This window comes from Belonocnema kinseyi, chromosome 8 (genome assembly GCF_010883055.1).
Source record: "Belonocnema kinseyi isolate 2016_QV_RU_SX_M_011 chromosome 8, B_treatae_v1, whole genome shotgun sequence".
NCBI lineage: Eukaryota > Metazoa > Arthropoda > Insecta > Hymenoptera > Cynipidae > Belonocnema > Belonocnema kinseyi.
The window spans coordinates 87,164,804-87,173,612 of NC_046664.1; positions in this window are offsets into that span (position 1 = coordinate 87,164,804).

Consider the following 8,809-nt stretch of genomic DNA (forward strand, 5'->3'; position numbering starts at 1 on the left):
CCCCCCCCCCCTGCTTTCTGTCTCTTGTTTTCCAACAAAAAAATGTATAAAAATATCGCGATTTTCACAAAGAATAAGACTAAGACGTCCTTCCGGATGATTGAAAATAAATAACGAGCCTATCCATTACAGTTTGCAGTTTGAATCGCTTTTTTTATTATGTTTAAAATTTCTCAACTGCAACTGGTTCACAACAGTTTTCCCCATACTCATGAATTTTTTCAAATTTTTCCCATCGCCCCTTGTATAAGAAATAATGCTCTAAACTTGACTGTTCTTAAATGCACCTAAAAATCCTTACTTTTTTTTTTACATTTTTCAGTCTGCTAAGTACCAACATTTTTTTACATAAACGTCTTCAAGCTCATTGATGTAAAACACTTTCAGCTTTTAAATGACTGTTTTTTTGTTGCGCTGGCATTCTTTTTGACTGAGTTGTTAAGCTTCAAAGGCAGATGTCTATAGTTTTCTCGCCGATAGTAGACACTAATATTGGAAGTTTTAAAACTGTTTGTAACAGAAAATCTAAAATTTCATTTTTTTGCCTTTTCCGAGTAAAAAATGTTAATAACTTAATTTCTATTAATTTTCACCAAAAATCCTGCTGAAACTTCTGACTGTCATGAACAAAGAATCCCTGCCAATTTTTTCTATTCAATATTCTCGGGTGATTTTTTCGAAAGTATTCCCTTTATAATATTATTTTCATTAAAATTTATATCGGACAACTTCAGACTCCGATCTCTACACTCTCTACAGCAATGTTTGAAGGTAGGAACATTTCGTGCATTTACCAAGAAATTAAACTCAGAGTGCTAATAGTCATAATAGTCCTAATATGCGTCACTCTCTATTATATTTCCTTCAAATTTGAACTCATTACCTTTCCTAACTGACCCAACCCTCTGTAAATTTTGATATTGTGTCAAATCTGACATGCCTACAATTGGTCTCTTGCTACAATTTGGTTTCTAAAATGAGAACTCAAAATTTTCTTTGAATACTGTTCAATAAAGTTGCTTACCGTAAACGTATTACAAGGCAGTTAACAGTCCAGAGTCCATTGTAAATTTTAATATACAATGACCACTCCTACAATTCTCTGCAATTGTTCTCATGCTCCAATTTGGTAGAGTGTAACCCTCTCAACATCTTATTTGAATGCGGTTCCATAAATTTTCGTACCGTAAAATTATTACAAGTCAGTGAACAGTCAATTGTAAATTATAATATACGATTGACCAGGCCTACAATTCCCTACAATTGTTCTGATGCTCTAATTTGGTCTCGGCATAACTCGGTCCTCGAAATTGGATGCCATAAAAGTCCAACAGTGAGTCTGAGAGACGGTCGTAATAAATGGGTTGACAGGGTTGTATTTCGAGACATTCCAAAAGCAATATTTTAACTAAAAACGCTTTTGTCATTAATTTTTCCGTTGATATTTGCACAAATCACTACTTCCTTAGTTTTAATCAAAAAATCATCGTTAGTTCTCTCCAATCTTAGGAAGTTAGGACGCAAAAATATTTAATTGGAAAAATAAAATTTTTGTTTTCAAATAGCTTTGCTTAGCATGCTTGATATTAATTGATGTAAATTCCAGAGCTTTCAGTTAAACATTTTTGAAAATTTTGTAAATCAAATTTTTATTTAATATTGCAATCGCGCACTCTGTGTACGAAGATAGTCTAATTCTAAGTTGCGACTCCTTACAAATTTGAAATTATTTTCTTCTAAATCTAAACGGCACCTTTCCTAACTGGCCCAACCCAAAATAAATGTGAAATATTGCTGTATACAGCACCTACAATTCTGCAATATTGTTCTCGTGCTCTAATTTGGTTCAGAAAGTCGAGCACACAATTCTCTTTCTATATAAATCCGTCAACTTGAGTGTTATAAAAGATTCAAAAGGCTATGAAAGTTCAGCTGCGCGTCTTCGAGGTAATCCTAATAACTACCATAAACGTCGGATTGCATTGGAAGATAAGGTAAATGTTCCAGTTCCAGATGATTTCATTACATGATGTCGCTGCACAGCATGTGGGCTAAAGTTTCCTTCATATACAAAATTTCCACCAGGTTTAAATTTAACAATGCAACGCTTCTATATGAATTGACTACTTATCTTTAAAATTAGCCTGAAAGGTACAATTTTCTTATAACCTATAACCATTCCTATAAACATTCTAAACCCAATTTTATATCTTTTATTTATAAATATTGTAAAATTATATGTTCTTTTACTGTGTATTCAAAACATTATATGAGTTTAGCTTATAGTATACAAATAACTGTAGATTGAAGTGAATCCAAATTTAAATTGTAACTTTGACTTTTCAGAATGCAATTTTTACACTCATAATAATGAGAAGATATTATTTTTATGTGAAAACGGACTATCGCGGATTTCTTAAAATATCCCCGTGTCGAGACCCTCTGAACATAAAAAAAAAAACCGGTTTCACGATAGTTTCAACAACTCTCGTTGCCGCTGTTGTTGTTGCCTTTGCCGTCTTTAGATCAGATAACTGTTGAATTACTTGTCGAATTGGATTGTGCTCAGCATAAAGTTTCAGGGATCAAAAAGAAAGGGCGCCTTCGTTAACCAGACATTTTACATAAAAATTCAAATCTTAGAGCATTTCAAAAATTTGTTGCACCATTTTTTGTTTAATTTAAAAATTCTATGTACGGATATTCGTAGCACTCAGAAACTCGATCAATTTATCACTACGAAGTTTTTCGAAGAAAAAAAATATCTGTGTTATATAGTACTTTAAAAACCAAGAGAAAAAGAATATTGTAAGTCAAAAAACCGACGATTATGAAAATGTGAACAAAAGAAAAACGTTGCTTTTTGAAAGGCCTACAACATTATCATAACAACTTTTTAAATTTCCTTGATAAAGTCAAAAATTTTAATTTTAATCGCAGAAAAAATAATGAAACCCAAGTGCGAATTGCCGGAGCTGAATACACGTCCCAGTGTTGGTCCAATTTTGGCAGCCAAAGGTCGGCTAAAGTTATTGGGCCAATATCGGCATTTTAATGGGGCCAGGATTGAGCCAGTGCTGGCAGCCTATATTCGCTATTTATATTTGCCGATTCTCTACCGATGCTTGATCTTGAATCGGCACTTTGTTTCGCCAAGTCTTAGTTTTAGCACCTAATAAATAAATCTTACATGAAAGATAAAAAAAAATTATTGAAAAATTGTCAAAGTTCACGATGAAATTTGTTAAGTTCTGTAACTAAAAATGTTTAATATTTATGAAAAATTACATTTCCTGTCATTGCAAAAAGTTGTAAAGCAGGCTACAACGGAAAAAAATGAAATATTACGCGAAGAAAAATTGTAATCGATTTAAATTATTTATTTTAAAATTATTGTATTGATATTCCTGTTAACATTTCGTCGCATAATAATAAATAATTAGAAAAAGAGAGCTTAAAATTTGGTTCTTTAACTTTTCTGAACTGCAGCTTATGAGGATGACTTTTTCACAGAGTTTCAACTTGTCGGTTTAGCCGTTAGCGGATTGGTTAGCACGTCCGACTACTAGGCAATAGATTTAGGTATATACTATCGGCGAGAAAACTATAGGCATCTGCCTTTGAAGCTTAACAACTCAGTAAAAAAAAATGCTAGCGCAACAAAAAAACAGGCATTTAAAAGCTGAAAGTGTTCTACGTTAATGCGCTTGAAGACATTTATGTAAAAAATTTTTTGTGCTTAGCAGACTGAAAAATGTAAAAAAAAGTAAGGATTTTTGGGTACATTTAAGAACAGTCAAGTTTAGAGCATTATTTCTTATACAAAGGGCAATGGAAAAAAGTTGAAAAAATTCATGAGTATGAGGAAAACTGTTGTGAACCAGTTGCAGTTGAGGAATTTGAAAAATAATAAAAATTGTTGCTTAAAAGCACAAAAATGTGCAACTATATTATCTTTAGTTCCAATACAGATATTAAAGCGATTCAAACTGCAAACTGTAATTGATAGGCTCTGTATTTATTTTCAATCACCCGAAAGGATGTGTTAGTCTTCATTTTTGTGAAAATCGCGATATTTTTAGACATTTTTTTGGTTGGAAAACAAGTGACAGAAAGCAGGGGAGGGGACCTTTTATGTTTTAGTGCCGACCCCTGGTGTCATTCTTCGGCCCCTAGTTCTGAATGCTTGGATGGCACCTGACCACCGGTCAAAGAAAGGGGCCAGCGGTCGGTATTAAAAAAAACGCCCTCCCCCCTGCTTTCTCTCACTTGTTTTCCAACATAAAGATGTCTCAAAATATCGCGATTTTCATAAAAAATGAGACTAACATATCCTTGCGGGTGATTGAAAATAAATACAGAGTCTATCCATTACAGTTTGCAGTTTGAATCGCTTTAATATCTGTATTAGAACTGAAGAAAATACGGTCTTTATATAGAGCATTATTGCGACAATAATGCTAAAGCGACAAGCGACCCAAACTATGAAAAAAAGGAATCGACAAAAGTTGATCATCCAAAAAAATAGCTGCAGATTTTGTATAGAAATTTTTTAATAGGACGCGTTGTTTTTGTTTTAATAGTCAAATATAACATTAAATATGTTAAAATAAAAATTTTTCAATGCGACACAAGGTACGAAAAAAAGGAAAAGACAAAAGTTGTGAAACCAAGAAAGGTCTACAAATGTGTTATGAAAATATCATTAAGAGTAAACAAATTAAGTTTATGGAAAAACGAAAACAGTTGCAATAAAATGTTTAATAACAAAATTGTTTTTGATACGATATAATATAATAATATATGATATACATTTATTGAAATGACGTAAGATTTTCAGAGTAGCTAAGAATAAAATTAAATGCAAAATAAGGAACAAATATAAGCAATTCCAGGCCGAGATTAGGAAATAAATTTAATATACACTTGATATAATAGTGTTGAATATTATGCAGAAAATTTCGCATTTTGGACAAAATCGACTGCGGAGTATGAGACACGTGATGAGAATGTTTTTGCTCATGCCGAAGGAGCTTTTAACAAAAGCGAAATCACCATCACCACCTTTGAGCTTTAGTTTTAAAAAGTGTGTACACCATTGTGGGGAAGTAAAAGATCAAGCGCGTAGCGCAAGGTAAATAAATTATCGAGCGCGATGAAAAAGGACCTAACTACTAAAATTTCGATTTCGAGAAAAATATAAAAGAAAGAAAATATATACTTTCAGTCAAGGATAATGAACTCTTATATGTCGCGTTTACTGAATTTTTAGCTTGATTGGCAATGAAATTGAAAAAGTCCTCTTTTACACGAAGCATATTCTATAAATCTATATGCCTTTCCCGAAAATTAACCACAGTTTCCGGTCGTCTTTATTACTGAATAAAACTTTTTAACCTATAATTTGAACTTAAAAGTGTAAAGAACATTCAAAAATATTTTATATGAATTAAAAAGTGATATAATTTCAAATTGAAACGTTCAAGCTTGAATAATTTTGTAATTTAAAAGGTCTAAGAATTTTTCAAATGATCTTGAATATTGAAAAGTTTGAAATTGAATCGCGAAAATTTAGTAAATTCTATGTGGGATGATAAATTTCATGAATTTTTATTACAGATTTGGATTGTACAATTATAAATTCAAAGGTATAAAATTGGAAATTGAATCTGAATGCATGTAAAATTATCCGAATGCATGTGAAACTCAACAACAATCAAGTAAACGGGTTCAAAATGAAATCCTTTTTCTCATTCTATTTGAAAAAAGGAATAATTTCATTTTGAAATGTTAAAAATTGACAAATCCAAAATTGGATGGATAAAAAACTAAACAGTTTCCATTTTCAAACACTTCAAATTTTAAAAAAATTGTTGGACAAGCATTGTTGTATTATATACAGAAATTGGACATTATATATTGAGGGAAGCTAGCTTGAAAGCTTATAAATACCCCTCATATTGTAAAACGGCCTCCATCCGTGTATTATAGAGCCGAGCGTTGCTTAAACATTAAACAATTCCACGTGTCGAAAGGACACAACGCAAAATTAAATTTGTTAAGAAATTATCAATTTTTAACTCTAAGCTTAAATATTGCTAAAATAATATTTCTTAAATTAGGCGATTAAAAAAATGAATAATTTCAAACTGAAGGTATTGCGAACTATCTAAATATTCGAAATAAAAACATTTCAGGTTGCAAATATTTAAAATCAAACAATATTTTAAAATAAGATCAATTAAAGTTATAAAATCAAGAATGAAATTAAACTTTACGATTTTGACATAAATAGGGAAAAATAAAAATAGATAAAAGGGATTTAAATAGAAAAATTTTAATTAAAATCGTCGATTTCTAACCAGCTCATATTACTCATCTTTAAACCATGTTTCATTTTATAATTAAAGTGGAGGACGAACATGAAGGAATTTAAGATTATATGAAATTGAGTAATTTATAATTTACAAATTGTAATGCTGAAAATTTACAACTTTAACTGCCAAACATTCAGAAATGAATAGTTTAAACATATTTCCTTTCAACAGTACCTATCCTAACTGACCCAAACTAATTGTCAGGTAAATTTGAATATGCAATTGAGTATTGACAATGCCTACAATAACATTGTTCGACTGCTCTAATTTGGTTTCAGACAACCCAACCCAAGAATTCTAAATCCCTCAACTTGAGTACCATAAAAGTATCACCAGGCTCTGAATGTCCAGCTGTGCGTCTTAGGGATAATCCTAATAAGTTCAATAACAGAGGATTGTATTCCAAAATATTTAAATGAATTTCAGGCTATATTCTGACGCTGCACAAAAGGTCGAGGGAGACCAATAAATACAAACCACCTCACGTAGCCTCAGCGGTACCTGAATAGCTTAGGCTGGTTAGATTTTTGTGTTTGAAGTTTGGATTTGGTAGCGAAGGTCTGTCTGTTCGCTCTTGAAGAAAGATGAACCTAGAATTGAGGTCGTAAAATGTAATTATTTTTTTCACTCTCGACTCTCCATAAAGCCATAAAACTTAGAAATCCAGGAACGAATACCTGGTGAAAAGATGCTACCCACGAAAGTACTTAAGAGCCTTAAGACTGACAGAAATGATTATTTATGTCCTTATAGACGCTTAGTCTCATGGCGGATGGCGATGGTATATTCAGCATGCACCTTCCCTCTGGTTTTTTCAATACCTGTACGAAACTTTATCGCAGATGACTGAAAAAATCCCGGTTTGTTAATGAGATTTATTCAGGTAATAGTAATCTTTACGGTCTATTGAGTCTATTCAGTCCAGCACAAAAGAATATGAGAATTTATAGTAGTACAATCCATCATTTGTTCAAATATATCTACTAAAATGTTTTATTATTGACAAAAAATTAGAAAGTACAAATCAAGGTCTTCAAAGTTCTGAATTAGAGAAATTTAGTATTCAAGTTACTCGAAAATGAACAGCTTTACATTGATAAGCCCAATTTAAAAAAAAAAAATATATATAAACAATGTAGCAATTTAAGATTCGATGATTCATATCGTCAAATTGCAATTAAATTATAAAATATGTTCGAAATTCAAGAGTTAAGCCTTATAAAATTTAAAAATGTATCCAGTTTGTTTGTGAAAAGATTAAAATATTTATCGTTGACTTAAAATAATGTGAGTCAATTTTTCAAATTTAATTACAAATGAAACTGAGGATGAGCAAAATGTTTACACTTTCATTGATGCTTTTATGAAAAATGTGAGAATGAATTCCATGGCATTTTGTTTCGCATCAAACTACAAACCCCGAAATTTTGAGGATTCAGAACAATGTGAGCTAGAAATTCGTGGTGTAGTATTTAAGAGCAGATTAACGTAACTTATGATTATTTCAACGGCAATCTCGTTATCTCGCTCAGCAACGACTAAAGGAAAACCACAAAGCGAGCCTTGCAACACAAATTAAGGAAACAGTGTATTTGCGTTACTTGAATTTCGTAAAATAGAATTCACCATTAAACCAGTAGAAAATCAAGAACACTTTATTTCAAATTTAGAACTTTTATTTTCCAAAAATTATAATTTCTCTTTAATACTTTTTAATTAACCTGAACAATTATTCAAGATATTAATAGACATTAACAGATATTAATAGAAGTATTTGAAATAAAATAATTTTGTATTCCTAAATCTTGGAATGATCCATTAAGTTTTAACAAGTATTTCAAAATTAAACTTTTTCAATCAGTTTTATTCGAATTTCGAAATTGATCTAGCTGCAGTATAAAGTATCTAAGAATTTATTTATTTTAAATACCTGCATCCAAATTAATAAATTGTGAACAATTTTAATTTGAAAAAGGTCGCAGTTTAACAATCTCATATTTTTAGGCTTTAAATAATAGAAATTTTATAATTAGGGTCAATAAAAAATCTAAGTATTTTAGTTCGGAAAAATTTGTGAATTTTTAACCTAAATATGAACATTTTTAAACTAAAAAGCTTTGATGTGTGCCTGTGTGTATTCCACCTATAGCGTTTGCGCGTGCGCGCGTGTGTGTGTATTCTGTGGATTTAATAAGAAATTATAATTTTCACCTATTCTCAAATTGCATCGTAAGATTGAAATCTGTATGGCCCTCAGCAAACAGAAACAAGCGTATCTAAGAAACTTAAACATTACTGACCTTTGCGATAACGAGAGAATTACGTAGACTAAAAGGGGGCCGTTCATTTTTCGGAACGGTAAAAATTAAGAAAGGTAAAATTTCAGAATGGGTTATAATACATAATGGTAAAACTTAGGAATAGCAAAAAGT